The 17,231-nt window shown below is 46.3% G+C and overlaps 1 protein-coding gene across 1 annotated transcript in view; it reads left to right on the top strand.

The window, feature by feature from the left end:
- The first annotated feature begins 2,119 nt into the window (after positions 1-2,119).
- Positions 2,120-17,231, top strand: part of LOC144104103 (synaptotagmin-1-like) — a 265,166-nt gene continuing 250,054 nt past the window's right edge. Inside the window, exon 1 of the mRNA XM_077636908.1 lies at positions 2,120-2,610. The gene's annotated coding sequence lies outside the window, so the exon portion shown is untranslated. The remainder of the gene's footprint in view (positions 2,611-17,231) is intronic.

The raw sequence follows: 17,231 nt of genomic DNA on the forward strand, positions 1-17,231 counted from the left end.
TCTTTCGGCTGCAGCCACGAGAGAAGAGTTGTTTGGACAAGATCAGTCCAGCGAAAGATCAAGCCTTTCTTCACGGCCTCAGCCGAGCGGGAACGCAATGCGCCCTTTAGATTAACTCCTCCACTGCCTACGCCGAGATAATGCTTATGCGCCCAGCAACTGTCTTTATGTGCAGCTGTTCTGAACTGGTCATCGCATCAATTATTTCGAAAGGTGTCACATATGACTAAGCTTTAAAAACTCTCGGGAAATGTCGGCTGTAAAGACATCGGCGCTCCTTGGTTTGGTTTTTGGGGAAAGGAAATTGCGCAGTATCCGTCTCATATATCGGCGGACACCTGAACCGCGCCGTAAGGGAAGGGATAAAGGAGGGAGTGGAAGAAGAAAGGAAGAAAGAGGTGCTGTAGTGTAGGGCTTCGGAGTAATTTTGACCACCTGGGGATCTTTAACGTGCACTGACATCGCACAGCACACGGGCGCCTTAGCGTTTTGCCTCCATAAAAACGCAGCCGCCGCGGTCGGGTTCGAGCCCGGGAACTCCGGATCAGCAGCCGAGCGCCCTAACCACTGAGCCGCCGCGGCGGGTACCGCGCTCCTTGGTAAAAAAGATATTTGTCTAGTTCAGTATCGAAATGACACAAAGTGCACAAGAAGAATGAAATGTGCTTTACAGTATGTCTGTATGTCTCACTTACAGACGCATATAAAACATAAAAAACGTATTTGAATCCCAAGTTCGCAAATAGACTTGCTTTGCTCATGAAACCCAACCTGAAAACTTTGCTCGAAGCCAGATTTCTTTGAACATTCCAGCTGTAAAACTTCACTCATGTGAGTTTCGAAAGGTGCCTAAGCTTGCTGGGAATGTGTAAAGATTTTGAGACCATCGAAAAACGGCCAACACTTAGAATTACAGCTGAGGTAAGGAGAACGAAGACAAGTAATTGTGCGCCGTAGAATCAGACTACTGGTTTCAAGTGGGTGAATTGAGGCTGCAGCTGGGCGCGGTGTGATGGTTACCCAACAGGTGGGTGATGTTGGTCATCAGTAGTGACCATATTTTTGGGTATTGTGCAGAAGGTGAAGCCGGCCATTTCTGCTAAAGATAGGGTACGGTGGAGGGGGTAAGGAATCGTCATGTGAGGTAGTACGCTGATTGTGCGGCGCGTGGACAGGCCCAGTAAGTGTGCATATTGTCAAGGTGGACATGAGTGTGTAATGGCTGTTAAGTAGTCACAAGATTGAGAATTTGAGCTTGTTAGACGTGAGTAGATTCGTGGCAGGGTGAGTTTCGGGGTAGGGGAGGAATGAGGTTGGTATGGCGTAGGTACTGGCTGTTTTTAAGGCGACAGCATTAGAGCCACCACGTCGGTAAAAGCTGTCCGTCTGTCCTCCACACTTTGCTGTCCCCATGTTCCGCCCCAGCTGTCCCATGTCGGTAAAAGCTGTCCTCCACACTTTTCTCCCAGAGTGTTGTATTGGCAGGGCCTATCCTGAGTTTTCCTTCCTCCATGGTGGACTCTTATGTCTTGCGATAAAATTTGTACTTTTGTTTCGCTTTGCCTCCCTCGTTTTATTTATAATTATTATTCTATTATAGTATTAGAATTCTACAGCCATGAACTAACCGGCCGACTACAATGCTTTTCTGCAAAATTGTAAGGCGCTGGAAGGCAGCCTTAATCCGCTAGCCAACGTACTGACAAGAACACTCGTGCCCCTTGTTCATTTTGTATTTTCTGGTAGATATAGTATTACTTTATGTGATATATGCTGACCGCTGCATATTGGTGTCGACCGGTCAACCTTATCAAACTTTAATTGAAAACATTTGCCTGTCTGCCGTCACCCTTCTTATTCTCCCTGCCTGTGTTCTCTCTGGCGCAGTTTCAACTTAACGCTGCAGTGCGGGCGTTCTGGATCGAGGTTTCTCTGTTCCCGCCTACCAGGGGCGGAAATGCGTCACGCATCTGCTTCCACTCCCCGCCACCGCTCGCGCCGCGAGCGAGAGTCAGTGGCGCCACTATCGGCGCGCCTGCGTTGTTTCCTGTTCTCCCATCGTGCCTCTCTCCCTCTGCGCTCCACCGCCTGCTGCTACCGCCTGCGGTCGTCTGCTAGCGGAGTTCGAGCTCTCGTCTCGGTGTGCGCGGTGCTGCAGCGGCTGGCGGTACGCGGCGCATCGCTCGCACGACCATTCTTTCTCGGGGGAGCTCGTATCTCGCCATTCCGATCGCGCCGCTGACATCAAGTGCGCCTTTTCGCCGCTCCTCGTGACATTTTTTAAGAACCACCGCGTTCCAGCCGTCGTCACTTCCCTGCGGGACTTGATCGCTGAGCTCCGCTGTTGGATACCACCGCCGCCGATATCGCCACAGCGGCCGAACCAGCTTCCGTTGCTCGTCGCACGTCTTTGATGCCCCGCTGTCAGCCACGTTCGCCGCCCGGCGCTTCGAAGCAGGAACCGCAACGCCACGAAGGTGTCCCGAGTCGTTCGGGATGTGACGTCGGGGGAACCTAGGAAATCGTCCACTAGTCAGCCGCGGTAGCAGCGCTCTCTCTCAAGCAGCGACTGCGATTCCAGCGCGGCGGCGCCCCAGCGTCGTTCAACAGGTGAGCTGGAGCGCAGCTGTGGCTGTCTCCCTTTCGTGTGCGTTTTTGTGTTTGTGCCTCGCTGTGCAGGCATTTCTATAAAGCGAGGGTCTCGCGTACGCCGCGTCAGCTTGTTTCGCATAGCGCGATGACTAATTTGCTTTCGTTTTGGGCTGTTGAAACGAAATGCAAATATGCGAATCTTTTTTTTTTTTTTGAGGGAAAGGAAATGCATGGTATTTGTTGCACCCCCGGTGGACACCTGAACCGCGCCGCCAGTGTTCTGCGCGATGTCAGTGTACTCTACGTGGTCCAAATTAAACCGGAACCCTCCACTATGGCGCCTTTCTCTCTCTTCCTTTGTGCACTCCCTTCCTCTCTTACATTACCCCACGGCGCAGTACTTATCGCGGTGGCTCAGTGCTTAGCGCACTCGGATACTGAGCCGGAGGACCCGGGCTTGAACCCGACCGTGGCAGCCCGGTTTAGATGGAAGCGAAACGTAAAAAAGTGCCCGTATGCTGTACGATGTCAGTCCACGTTAAAGATCCCCAGGTGGTCGAAATTATTTCGGAGCCCTCCAGGAGTGATTGCTGTCCATCGATGCAGCAGTATGGTTGACGGAGTAAAAATTCCTACGGAGTCCGTCATTGCCACATTTGCAGGAATATTTTGCCCGTCAGAGATTAAGGTGTGGCCATTGGTTTTTCGAGTAGATGCCTTTAATTCTCGGCCCCTTCAGTGTCAAAACTGCTGGCGATTTGGCCACAGCGGCAAAGCCTGCAAATCGGCCTTACGCTGCTGTGCCTGTGGGGAACGTCATTGCAGCGAGGAATGTCCTGAACAGCAAGAGAAATTTTGTTTGTGTAGCGGTGCTCACCCTGCTGATTCACCTGACTGTCCTGCACGAGCACTAGAAGTTCAGGTGCTCGAGGTTATAGACAAGCGCAGATGCACGCGGAGAGAGGCTTTTGCCGCAGTCAAGGAGAGAGCCTCAGGCTACTCTAGTGTGGCCGCCAAGTGCCCACCCATAATGGATTCTAGTTGGTCCCAGGCTATTACAGCGGCAGTTGAGAAAGCTGTGGCAAATGCAATGGATCGCATTATGGAAACCGTGTCCGCGTGCATTTCGCAGGTCATAGCTTCACAGATGACCAATCTTCTGCAGGCGTCGACCGCTCCGCTCTTGTCTTCTTTGGCTTCGGAAGCTACCCCTCCAGAGCGGCACCCTTTCTCTCTTCCCTTCCTCCCTTCCTTTACGGCGTGGTTGAGGTGTCCACCAAGAAGTGAGACAGTTACTATGCCTTTCCAGACAACGAACCTCTTGAGAGTAAGACAATTACCGCGTCTCTGAAGTTCCATAGTGCCACAAAGAAGGTAAAACGACAATAAAGATTAATGGCCAATATACACCAAATGAAAACAAAACGTTTAGAAATTATCTTGATAGATAAGGGTCAGTATCTGTAAAATACCTCTCGATTTTTTTTCTTGACACCATTCAGAGAGAGGCTAAATTCAGTTTCAAAACTAAACACATCCAGAGGGACTGGTACCTATCACTTCAAATTCTGTTTACCATAGTTAGTACGAATTTCGACCATACGTGGTTCATTGATGTCCCTAAATCTGTCGCCTCTCCTTTGAATTGTTTCTTCATCATTGTCTCATATAAGCAATACAGACCAACTAATAGTGTCGCCTTTAACGTTATCCGACATCGCATGGCTGTCAACTGCAGGAACGTTCAGCTTCGTAAAGCTCTGCCTCTAAGCTCAGTGCAACGGAAAGTGCCAGCCCAACGGAGTTCAGCTAAGTGCAATGACATCGCTGAATGACATGGTACTTTGGTTGCTCTAGCTTGGAGGTGAGGCTTGCGAAGCTTTGCGGATCTGCTGTAGGTGACAGTAGGTTTTGCTACGTCTGTAATGGCTTCCGCTATCACTCCACTGCGAGCTTCCACTTACTCTGTTAATCTTTTGTTGTTTCCCTCTAGTATCGTATACCGATTTCTCTCGGATTTTTTATGTTGTTTTTGGTGTGTGAAAGATTGCTGCGCCTATATTAGTTCACATTATCTTCCTTGCGGTCAGGGCCCGTGCTTCATTATTAGCACCTGGTATCGACGCGCGCCCCGCCGCGGTGGCTCAGTGGTTAGGGCGCTCGACTACTGATCCGGAGTTCCCGGGTTCGAACCCGACCGCGGCGGCTGCGTTTTCATGGAGGAAAAACGCTAAGGCGCCCGTGTGCTGTGCGATGTCAGTGCACGTTAAAGATCCCCAGGTGGTCGAAATTATTCCGGAGCCCTCCACTACGGCACCTCTTTCTTCTTTCACACCCTCCTTTTTCCCATCCCTTACGGCGCGGTTCAGGTGTCCAACGATATATGAGACAGATACTGCTCCATTTCCTTTCCCCCCAAAACCAATTATTATTTATTATTATTATTATGACCAACAAAAGGAAGATCGCACTTAGCTGGATGCCCAGGGTTTTTACACGTAGCAGTTCCTCTTCAGGTATGGCACGAAATGTCAAGAAAAAAAAACATCACGAATATGCACAAAAGAAGAGAGAGAACAAAAACGCAGGCAAAAACACAGTGACTACATCTAGAAAAACTAGGAGGATTGAGGAGGGGGGGAGAAGTTATAGTTCGCATAAAGCATGATACGAAACGTATGCATGACACTGTATACGGTCGAGTATTCGATGGCCAGTCTATAGGTCCAAAAGCAAAATGTAACGTACATTCAAAACTATAAAAACAAAATGTCAATAAAATAAAGACAACAAATTACATTGCGAAATGTGATTAGAATCTGCGGCTTGAAGTTACTTTGCGAAGCTTCTCGCTGGTCTATAGCTCCGATACTTGCGGGAAAACTCCGCAAAACGGATTTAGTAACTTTATCATTACTGTTACTATCCTCACTTGACAAGTTTCTGTGTGTTGAAATGTCATTGAGGCAATCCGTTTCGTCTGGAAACTGTAGCCACGGCGTATGGGCTGCTAAGCCCGCGCCAGAACCCGCCGAAACATACTCTCTCTCTGTCTCGTTAAGGCGGGCAGGCCGTCGAGATTTTCGACGAACTCCCCGTTTCGAAACGTCGACTGTGCGGCGCCTTTCAGTCTTCCACTCAAAGAGGCTGATCGAATTCCCCCGGACACTTTCATCACGCAACGCCACACACTCTGCCGTCTTCTCTTTCTCAGAAAAATGAAAAGAAAATCGCTCAAGCTTCTTGACGCTGAGCGAGAATGTGTTCTATATGCTGTGAGTCTGCCTATGCTGTGAGTCTGCCTTTTGGTTGTTGTCGTCGGCATTCTCTGGCTCTGGTTGCTATGAGCACTGACTTATTGTATTCTCGCGTTCTGCGATGCGCGGGCTTTCCATTCATCTTCCTGGCTCTGACGTCAAGGTGCCAGTTCCCTCCCCTCCCTCACTGACTGGCTAGTGCGACGCAAGTGCACGGGAACGCTTTATTCGAAAACTGCTGGCGCCGGTTATAAAAGTGGTCTATAGACTTTTTATAGTCTATTGCCTCCCTTTAGATATTTACTTTTGTGTAGTCATAGCCTATCGACCTTCTGTAGACAAAAGTGCTAAATGTGTGTGGATACAAATGTATAGATTGTTTATACACTGTCTATGGGATTCTTAATGTCTATGGAGTAGTCTACAGGAACTTCTATAGAAAATCAATAGACAAACGTCTGTGGACCGTTGTATAGACTTTTTATAGACTCTATTGCCTCCCTATAGATATTTACTTTTGTGTAGTCATAGTCTATCGACTTTCTGTAGACAAAAGTGCTAAAAGTGTTTGGATACAAATGTATTTGTTGTTTATACACTGTATATGGGATTTTTAATGTCTATGGAGTAGTCTACAGGAACTTCTATAGAAAATCAATAGACAAACGTCTGTGGACCGTTGTATAGACTTTTTATAGTCTATTGCCTCCCTATAGATATTTACTTTTGTGTAGTCATAGTCTATCGACCTTCTGTAGACAAAAGTGCTAAATGTGTGTGGGTACAAATGTATAGATTGTTTATACACTGTCTATGGGATTCTTAATGTCTATGGAGTAGTCTAGAGGAACTTCTATAGAAAATCAATAGACAAACGTCTGTGGACCGTTGTATAGACTGTCTAAAAAACTTTTGTAAGGGGTGGGGCATTTGGTTCTGCGCATCGCAAATTCGGCTCATGCTCCATTTTGTTCTTGCGCCTTCTAATTAGAAGCAGGGAGTGATCGACACTGACCGAATACTGGCATTTTGGGTCTGTACTAAATGTTTTGAGCGACGGCTATTTGAAGAAGTTTACACGCTGTGAGTGGTGATGGCGCGGGATTCTGCGGTGGTTGAAAATGCCCGCGTCCATTAGCGTTAAAAAAACAGCGTTTTACACGTTTCCTAGGACGACCTGGGAAATACCGACGACATTGCCATGGGGGGACCATGCAATGCTGAGGACCGTAAAGGGTTATAAGGGTGATGTTCCCAGCACTGAAGGTTACAAGAGACCATGAGGGGCATGTGTCCACCGGTATGCTCAGGTCTACAATGGCACCATGTATCCTTCAGCGTTGGAATATATTCTGGATTGAACTCATACATGAGTCAGATGTGACGACCAGTAAGCATATGACCCTCATGACCTATTTTGTTGCTCTGGGCGTCATAGTTTTTCATGTCTCTCAAGCTAGTGCCTCATGTTATTTTATGTCCCCCAATGTTGCGTAGTTCTTAATGCCCCTCACAATGGTGGGCACATGTCCATAATATTCCCTTGTGCCCCTTGTGTTCCATGAACATTGATGTCTATTATACTGCTGGACACATGCCTCTGAACAATTTGAGCAACAGAGAGGATCATGAGGAGCATGCGTCTACTTGTGGGCGCATCCCCTTTGATGTTTACGTTAAACTAGACTGTACAGTCGCGAGGAATATAAAAGGGAACAAACTTTTTGCATAAAGTTGTGAGTTTTTGTTATTTCTCCACTAAATTTTTGAATGACTTTTGGATGTTATACGGCAAGAGGAAAACTAGTTAGAAAACAGAGAAAACTGCGCTTGTCATGCATCATTATGGAGTAATCATTAAATGAATGTATTGTCTTTTGGACTCTGGTGAAAACGGGCGTTTTCGCTTAAGAACCGCCATGCCATATATGCGGGTTGCAAGTCTAGAGGCGACGTACTAGACTGGCAGAAAGCACATCGTTTAGTCTTTCCTCTAAAAAGGAAGTGCCCTTCCTTCTTGAAAACTTCTATTAAGCCTAAAATGAATAGGCTAAAAACGAATGGGCTAAACGACTGGGCGAAATGAATAGGTTTACACTCGAGTCAGTCTACGCTACCTAGAATAGACGCTTCCGCGAATGAACGGGCTAGCCGTTCTAAGCGCGCTCCGTTGAATACGCTCGTCATTGCACGACCTTGCTGGCATGCAGACACGTGTGCCTTCTAGGTAGTGTAGTGCGTATCACTGAGTCACGAGGAATGCAGGATTGTAGGCGTGGTGGGCATACCAGTTGGCGGTCCTGCTCTCCAGCGCCGGATGGGGCCGATAATAATGATGACACTTTTTTCCCCGTCGTGCCTCGTTTCCTACAAGAAAGAGGAATAAATCCAATAGACGTTGTTTTTATTATCCTGGAGATTACCGTTGTAATTAAAACAAGAGCAGGGGTCGTGTTTCGTGAAAGTCCTTCCGTCTCTTATCTGTTTTTTTTTGCGCTTTGTTAACATGAATATGTAGTAGTCGCCAAGTTTCCGTTTTTTTTAAATGAATAAAACGCACATTTTCTTCGAATGCTCATAGGTGCATTTGGAAACACATGGAAACTAAAAACCATCAAAATTTCAACGATTGCAAGATTCACAAGCACCGGAGCATGGACTCTAACACAAATAGCACGCATCTCCCCTTTTTTATTTCGTTCATTGTATTTCATTTGTGTTTTATTTCTTGCTCAGAAACTGTAAAAGAGGACAAGGTTAAAGCCGTTCTGTGTCAGCTTCATAAGTCCTTGGCCCCCAGAAGACAGTCGCAAGGACGACGCTTACAGACCTTCAGGGGTTGGGGCCGTATATCAGTCAGGAAAGAAAGTACTCTACTTATGTAGAAGCATATGTGCACTAAAGAGCATGAACTGCGCAGACAGTACTTCAAAATCAAATATTGTTATTCACTTCCGCTACGAGTGATCATACGAGGACGCAATTTTCTTCTTCTTTAACCCCCCACACAAAGAATCAATCAATCAATCAATCAATCAATCAATCAATCAATCAATCAATCAATCAATCAATCAATCAATCAATCAATCAATCAATCAATCAATCCCCAACAATTCTGGACAAAATCATTTTTGAGCGGGAAACCGTTTATGAACGCATTTTTTTTCATATAGTGAAAGATTTCAACATAAAAATCAATATATCCGCAGGTCATCCGACAGCAGTATAGGATTTTTTTTCTATTAACTCTCTTGCTATTGTGAAAAGCGTTCCCCATTGTTTTTCTATGCCAGTCTTAACTGTTAGATGCGATCGTTAGGAACACTTTAAAATATTTGGCTACATATCAAAAGAATGAACCATAACCTTCTATATCTCCATACGAGTGTCTTACGATTTTCCAATTTTCTAAAAAAATAACGCTTACGAAGGAGAAAAACCGGCTATGGAGCTTGATGATACATCACCACCAATTTCTGCACTCAATCGACCCACAACTGAGGTCAAGACTCTCGCCAAGACTTCTTGGCCCTCTGAACGCTCTTTATCACCGACTTCGTCTAAACGTTGCATTTACAAACGCTTTATACAGTTCCGTATAGGTGAAGCGAATCGCGCGCATTGCGACAACTGCGGCTTAGTAGAAACAGTGGAGCACATTTTGTTAGAATGCCCAGCGTATGCTGAAGAGCGTGCACATCATGAACATCTTATGGAATCACTCACTCAAGTGCCTCTAACACTCGACTGTGTATTAGGACCCTTAGCCTGCCATAGGCAGGAGAGACGCGCTAAAAATTTTTTATTCGTTTATTTAGATGACACTGGTCTTCTAGACCAACCGGCCGCCGCGGTGGCTCAGTGGTTGTGTCCTTAGAAAAATTTTCAGAAAGTCTATAGACTGGCCACAGACTTTTGCCTGTGAAGTCTATAGATTTTCTATATAATACACTATAGCTACTCTATAGACAGTAAAAATCTCATAGACAGTCTATAAACAATCTATAGATTTATATCTACACACATTTAGCAGACTTTTTGTCTACAGAAAGTCTATAGACTATGAACAGACAAAAGGAAATATCTATAGGGTGCCAGTAGAGTATATAAAAAGTATACAGACCATTTTTATAATTGTGGCACTCGGCTGCTGACCCGAAAGGCGCGGGTTCGATCCCAGACGCAGCGGTCGCATTTCGATGGAGGCGAAATTCTACAGGCCCGTGTACTGTGCGATGTCAGTGCACGTTGAAGAACCCCAGGTGGTCGAAATTTCCGGTGCCCTTCACTACGGCGCCCTTCATTGCCTGAGTTGCTTTGAACGTTAAACACCCATAAACCAGATCTTCTAGACAAACTCTAATCCCTCCGCTCAGCACTCCCACAGCCTATTCTATATGCAGTGAACTTTGTCATCCCATTTCCTACACCTCTCTCATTCCATATTTCCTCCCACATGTGGAGGTAGCAAGTCAGCGGATTTGAACGCCGGCTAAATTGTTTTTTGGGGAAAGGAAATGGCGCCGTATCTGTATCACGTATCTTGGCGGACGCCTGAACCGCGCCGTTAGGGAAGTAATAAAGCAGCGACTGAGAGAAGAAAGGAAAAAAGAGGTGCCGTAGTGGAGGGCTCCGGAATATTTCCACCACCTGGGGATGTTTAACATGCACCGACACCTGCACAGCACACGGGCAACAACAACAACAACAACAACAACAACAACAACAACAACAACAACAACAACAACAACAACAACAACAACAACAACAACAGCAATAATAATAATAATAATAATAATAATAATAATAATAATAATAATAATAATAATAATAATAATAATAATAATAATAATAATAATAGTTGGTTTTTGGGGAAAGGAAATGGCGCAGTATCTGTCTCGTATATCGTTGGACACCTGAACCGCGCCGTAAGGGAAGGGATAAAGGAGGGAGTGAAAGAAGAAAGGAAGAAAGAGGTGCCGTAGTGGAGGGCTCCGGAATAATTGCCACCACCTGGGAATGTTTAACGTGCACTGACATCGCACAGCACGCGGGCGCCTTTGTGTTTCGCTAATTTCTGTTTTTCATTTGAAGAGCTTCTCCCTCTACTTTTCGCGCGTTTTATTTTTGGCGCGCTGTTTCCCTCCGTCCCGTCTCCGTGTTCGGGCGGGAACTCGATCCACAGGTCGCTGTGCGGGGGCAGCGTTCGCGAAGCTTTGCGTGCGGTCGCTCCGGCGGCCGCGGAGGTGAACGCTTTGGATCGCGCCCGCCGATCGATGGAACGTTTGGGTCGGGTCAGGTCACCGGGACCCGCGTGTGAACTCGGAGGAGCGGGACAGAGAAAGGGGGTTGAACAAGCCGTGAATATACTCAGTGAACCGCGCACGTTGTTTCGTTGTTACAAGTCGCCGTTTGTTCATCGGATACACCTTTTGTCTTCGAAAAAAAAGATGTGTTTTTCTATTCTTTTGTTTTTACTGAGCAGCTAACTTGAAAGAAGGAATGACCGATTTTAATTAAATGTATTGAAAATGTTGGTAATTTACTTCGACGGCGTATCTGAAGCACTGAATTGAGAAATTAAGGATGAAAAAAGAATAGCGCAGCGCCGAAAACACTGTGCTACCTCTGTCGCACTTTATTAAGCGGCTACAACTTTGCAATTTCTAGGAAAATGTGTTCTCCTGCCACTTTTTAGCTTTTCCTTCAATGACGAGGCGCAAGTCAATGACTTTGTAAACAAGGAATTATGATTTTATTTGAACGTATTGACGAGATTAATAACTAGTGCACCGGGGCCAGCATATCATTAGACTTTTGAATTAGGAAAAATGTGCTTGAAAATGCAGCCTTTAGAAAAGTCATAGTGAAACAGAAAAGGGAGAACTAATCATGGAATACTCTGAAAATTAACTGGAAAAAGGTGGGAAAAAATCTGAAAGAAAAAGGAAGTCGAGTAAATTTTAGGACGGTCATAGGAAGCCGGATAAATCCAAAGAAATCTAAGTAAATCTATGAAATGCACCGAAGTTCGAATGAAGGTAAACAGGCGCGTTAATTCATACAGGCACTGTCGAATAACTGACTGCATTTGAACATGAATGATGTTACTGAAATCCACGGACAGCTGATACAAATCAAATAGGCATAGTGAGTGTGTTGAATGAATATGTTTAAGCCACTCAAGTCTTGGATCCGAGGAAAGTCAACAGTATTAAAGAAAATCAAAGAAGTCGAACAGAATCCCAGGGAAGCCCATAAGGTGCGAATGAATTTGCGCCTGAACTTCCCCCGTTCACTGTAAGCGAATATAGCGCAAACTGTTCTGCATTGAAGAGCTCGGCGCAACAGGACACGAAGACCCAGAAAGGCGCAGAAAAAAACAGGAACGGAGGCAAAAAACGACTCGCTTATTCTGCACGCTTGCCTGACTTAGTATAAACTCGTTCACAGCCGTATAAGAAACGGTAGGCAACAAAGCACGCGCGTAAAAGATCTCGAAACTACCAGTTATATACATCATATTGGAACCGCAAATAACTGGCTACGATCATGCATGAGCGCAAGAAAAACCTACTCATGCGAGGCAGGAAGGACCAAACTACTAGCTGATTTTCTTGCCCATTCATATTGCTGATACCGTAAAGGCAGGAAAAAAAAACCGCGACAGGGTCTACTTGAATTCAGCAAAATGTCACTCGTGCGCAGTTCTTTAGTTTGGAAACAAAAAAAAAGCGAAAAGAACGACTACACACCGAAGAAAATAAATACGTAAGAAACAACCACTGAAAAGGAAGTGACCAACAAAACCGCGACAGAAGGCGCGAACCTGAGGCTTGAAACCTGGAGGAATCCTTTGAGAAAAGCGGCTCTCCGCGTGACTGAGCATTAGCGACAAAGCACCTCTTGATGGAGCTGTCCCCAACCTTCTTGATAAAATAAGCTTAATCTACCGCTCGGTTTAGTTTTCTCGGTCCTTCAGAAGTTCTTGAACCCTTTTTTTCTCACAAAATCTGGCTGGAATCCGCAGCACGGGAGTCCTCTTCAGATATATCGCTATGGACCCGCCGCAGTGGCTCAGTGGTTAGCCCGCTCGACTACTGATCCGGAGTTCCCGGCTTCGAACCCGACCGCGGCGGCTGCGTTTTTATGGAGGAAAAACGCTAAGGCGCCCGTGTGCTGTGCGATGTCAGTGCACGTTAAAGATCCCCAGGTGGTCGAAATTATTCCGGAGCCCTCCACTACGGCACCTCTTCTTCCTTTCTTCTTTCACTCCCTCCCTTATCCCTTCCCTTACGGCGCGGTTCAGGTGTCCAACTATATATGTTAGATACTGCGCCATTTCCTTTCCCCAAAAACCAATTATTATATATCTCTATGGAAGAATGAAATATATTCAAGGGATAAATATCAATTGATTATGCCGGCCCAGATATCCAAAGTGCAGGGCAGGCTGTCGGCGAACGGACAAACAGACCACAGGGACGGCTGACAGCTAGAAGTTGGTCTGTCGTCATTCCATGTGTTCTACACTTCGGTCTGGTTATATTTTCTACGAACTACCAGCTCGAAGCACTGGCAGTTGCGACGTTGTTGGATCTGACAGTGGGGAGTCGCGAAAGGTGATATACGCCTGGCGCTACAGCGTTTGGCGGGAAACTTTTTGTGACACACGTTACGGAAACTGTCAGGCCGCAATGCGCAAATGTATCTGCCTTCTGGAACGCACTAAACGCTTGACGTCCCACTTGTACAGCACTGCGACGGTCGATAAGGGAAATTATAGAGCAGTACACTTCGCATCACGGCGTTCTCTTTGCGCACAGGACTACGTAGATCACCGGTCGCAATGAAATGCAGAGTTGCTAGCAGAAAAGACGATTGAAGGTGTTATATTCATTTTGACTGTATTAAATGCTTTTTAAAATTCTTTTCCGCGTTTCGGATTGGTTCATACCCGCCGCGGTGGCTCAGTGGTTAGGGCGCTCGACTACTGATCCGGAGTTCCCGGGTTCGAACCCGACCGCGGCGGCTGCGTTTTTATGGAGGAAAAACGCTAAGGCGCCCGTGTGCTGTGCGATGTCAGTGCACGTTAAAGATCCCCAGGTGGTCGAAATTATTCCGGAGCCCTCCACTACGGCACCTCTTTCTTCCTTTCTTCTTTCACTCCCTCCTTTATCCCTTCCTTGACGGCGCGGTTCAGGTGTCCAACGATATATGAGACAGATACTGCGCCATTTCCTTTCCCCCCAAAACCAATTAATATTATTATTATTATTATTATTATTATTATTATTATTGGTTCATACGTCGTCACGTCACGTGAACCTCGTTTCTCATGCCCTCTTCCTTGTCACTGGAGCGTTTGGATTCATTCAGACGGGGCGGATCACCAGTGGTATTTAGCGGAAGAAACCCTCTTTTTGTAGACGCCCTGAAACTGGCCTTCAGCAAAATGTTTTTTTTTCTTGCTCGTCTAGCAGCGCAGCGCTTCACTTTCTGCGGCGGCGGTTATTTGCTGACGTCATCGCGTGTCTTGAGCGTATATAACGTCTCTTTGAACGCAACCATAATCCTTGCACCGACGAGATGGACCACACCCGCATCCATTTCGGCGTCTAAATGGTCTATAGAATGTCTATAGGAAACGGTCTGTAGAGAGTCTATTGTCTTCTTGTAGGCTCTGTTGACTTCCTATAGATATTTATTTTTGTCTATTCGCAGTCTATAGACTGTATATAGACAAAAGTCTACTAGTTGCGTTTTATGGCTATAAATCTATAGATTGTCTATAGACTGTCTACGGAATCTGTATTGCCCTTTAGACTGTTCTCGAAGGTTTGTATATAGGCCCCGCCGCGGTGGCTCAGTGGTTAGGGCGCTCGACTACTGATCCAAAGCTCCCGGGTTCGAATCCGACCGCGGCGGCTGCGCTTTTATGGAGGAAAAACGCTAAGGCGCCCGTGTGCTGTGCGATGTCAGTGCACGTTAAAGATCCCCAGGTGGTCGAAATTATTCCGGAGCCCTCCACTACGGACCTATTTGTTCCTCTCTTCTTTCACTCCCTCCTTTATCCCTTCCCTTACGGCGCGGTTCAGGTGTCCAACGATATATGAGACAGATACTGCGCCATTTCCTTTCCACCAAAAACCAATTATTATTATTATTATTATTATTATTATTATTGTATATAGAGAGTCTGTAGAGTTTATAGACAGAAGTCTATGGACAGTCTATAAACTGTCTAAAAGTATTTTTGTAAGGGAATGCGGCTAAGGAGAATGCGTCAACTGGACCGGCGTGAGCGCATTAAAGACGGTTTACGTAGAATCGGGGCAGCTCTAGACACGTCTCGAAACGAGACAGGCAGGCAGACCTTATCGCTTCTTCGATCCTCGTCAGCCGCGACTGACAACTCTTTGCGACATCGGATTGACGTTGACAGGCGCTGCGTCCGGCCGCGAATAGGTTTTGCTAAAAGTGGTCTTGCTGCGACAGCCACTCATGGCGAACTGACACGCCCCGAAGTGATACATCAGGGATGCGACCCCCGCTCAACGCTTTCGTAATCTTGGCCCGGCACTTGTCGGTAGAGGGCGCGAGCGACACATTGTAGACGGAGTTCGTGGCCGTGATTGCGAAGTGTCGCATGGACTCTGAACGATATCTCGTTTTGCAATCGCTTCGATCAAAAAGCATGGCACGCCTCAAGCATAGATGGTGTGGCTCAAGAATGATACGCGTCAAAGTACGGCATGCCGCTATGGTATGCCTCGCAGCCCGAAGTATGGTAATCGTGCGCATCAAGGTATGTTGTACCTCGAAACTTCAAGCATCGTGGGACTCGCGAATTGTAGCAACATAGCATAGTGGGCGAGTTGGTATTGCATCTTGAAAGAACGAAATGACGCAACTGAAAGGAAGGATCAGGGAAAGGAATGCACAAGCGCTGAACTTCAAACTGTCTTCTTAATTGGAAAAACACAGTGAAACATCAAGCCGCCGCTGGACAAGCTCCTGCCATCTCATGTCAATTTTTTCGTGTTTTTGCGTTTCTTTGCTTTCGTTTTCCGTGGTTATGACTATGAAGTTTTTTTTGCCTTTGCGCGATATGTCATGTTATACTGCGCTTTTATTGATGTTATCATGTATGTTTCTTTTGATTTACTTTCATGAGATGGGTGTACATCATGTGTTTTTCATTAAAGCATTAGATGCGAAATAACGCTCGTGTTGTGTATTTCTCCCACCTTGGCCCTCGTTTTTGGCGCTAACTACATCATGAATCAGATTAAACTAGCCCGATTTTCCACCTTACTACTCATGTCATCATGTCAAACAGCCACTTTAAAGTTCAGCGCTGGTTCGTGCTTTTATTTTGCATAGTCCATCGTTTCAGTTGCGCTGTTTCGTTGTTTCAAGACTCGAGAATTGTATGTCTCAAAGTATTTCAAAGCCGAGCTTGCATGCCTCAAAGTATGCTGCGACTGGAAACCTCAACTAGGGCGGCTGTCAAGAATAGTAAGCCTCAAAATATCTCAAAGCCCCAAGTATAGCATCGCTCAATATTGAGCATCATATGATCATAAGCCTGACTACGCCCACTGCAGGGCAAACGGCTCTCCCATGTCTCTCCAATTAACCCTGTCCTTTGACAGCTGCGCCCCCACCCTATGTCTGCAAACTTCTTCATCCCATCCGCCCACCTAACCTTTCGCCGCCCCCTGCTATGCTTGCCTTCTCTTGGAATCCACTCCGTTACCCTTAAGGACCAGCGGTTATCTTGTCTTGGCATTACGTACCCTGGTTAAGCCCATTTCTTCCTCTTTATTTCGACTAGGATGCCATTAACCCGCGTTCCTTCACCCACTCTGCCCGCTTCCGGTCTCTTAAGGTTACTGCTGTTATTTTTCTTTCCATACCTCGCTGCGTTGCCCTTAACTTAAGCTTAACCCTTTACCTTAGCCTCCACGTTTCTGCCCCGTAGGTGAGTAGCGGTGAGATACAGTTATTGTATACATTTCTCTTGAGGGATATTGGTAAACTGCCATTAATGATCTGAGAGAACCTGTCATATGCGCTCCACCCCATTGTTGTTCTAGTTATTGCCCTCTCATGATCCGGATCAGCGGCCACTACTTTACCATTTCCGGCACATCGCTACCAATTGTGAACTGCTGTTCCTTTGCTAGACTGTTGAACATTACTTTGGTTTTCTGCATGTTAATTTTAAGACCTACCGTTCTGCCCTGTCGGTCCAACTCATTGATCATGCTCAAGATTCGCATGCCTTAAACTACAGTACGCCGCTTTGGTGTTACTAAAAGCCGCAAGTACCGCATGTCACAAGCGTGATAGGTTGTTCTGCACTGCCTGAAAACC

This window comes from Amblyomma americanum, chromosome 9 (assembly GCF_052857255.1).
Source record: "Amblyomma americanum isolate KBUSLIRL-KWMA chromosome 9, ASM5285725v1, whole genome shotgun sequence".
Lineage (NCBI taxonomy): Eukaryota > Metazoa > Arthropoda > Arachnida > Ixodida > Ixodidae > Amblyomma > Amblyomma americanum.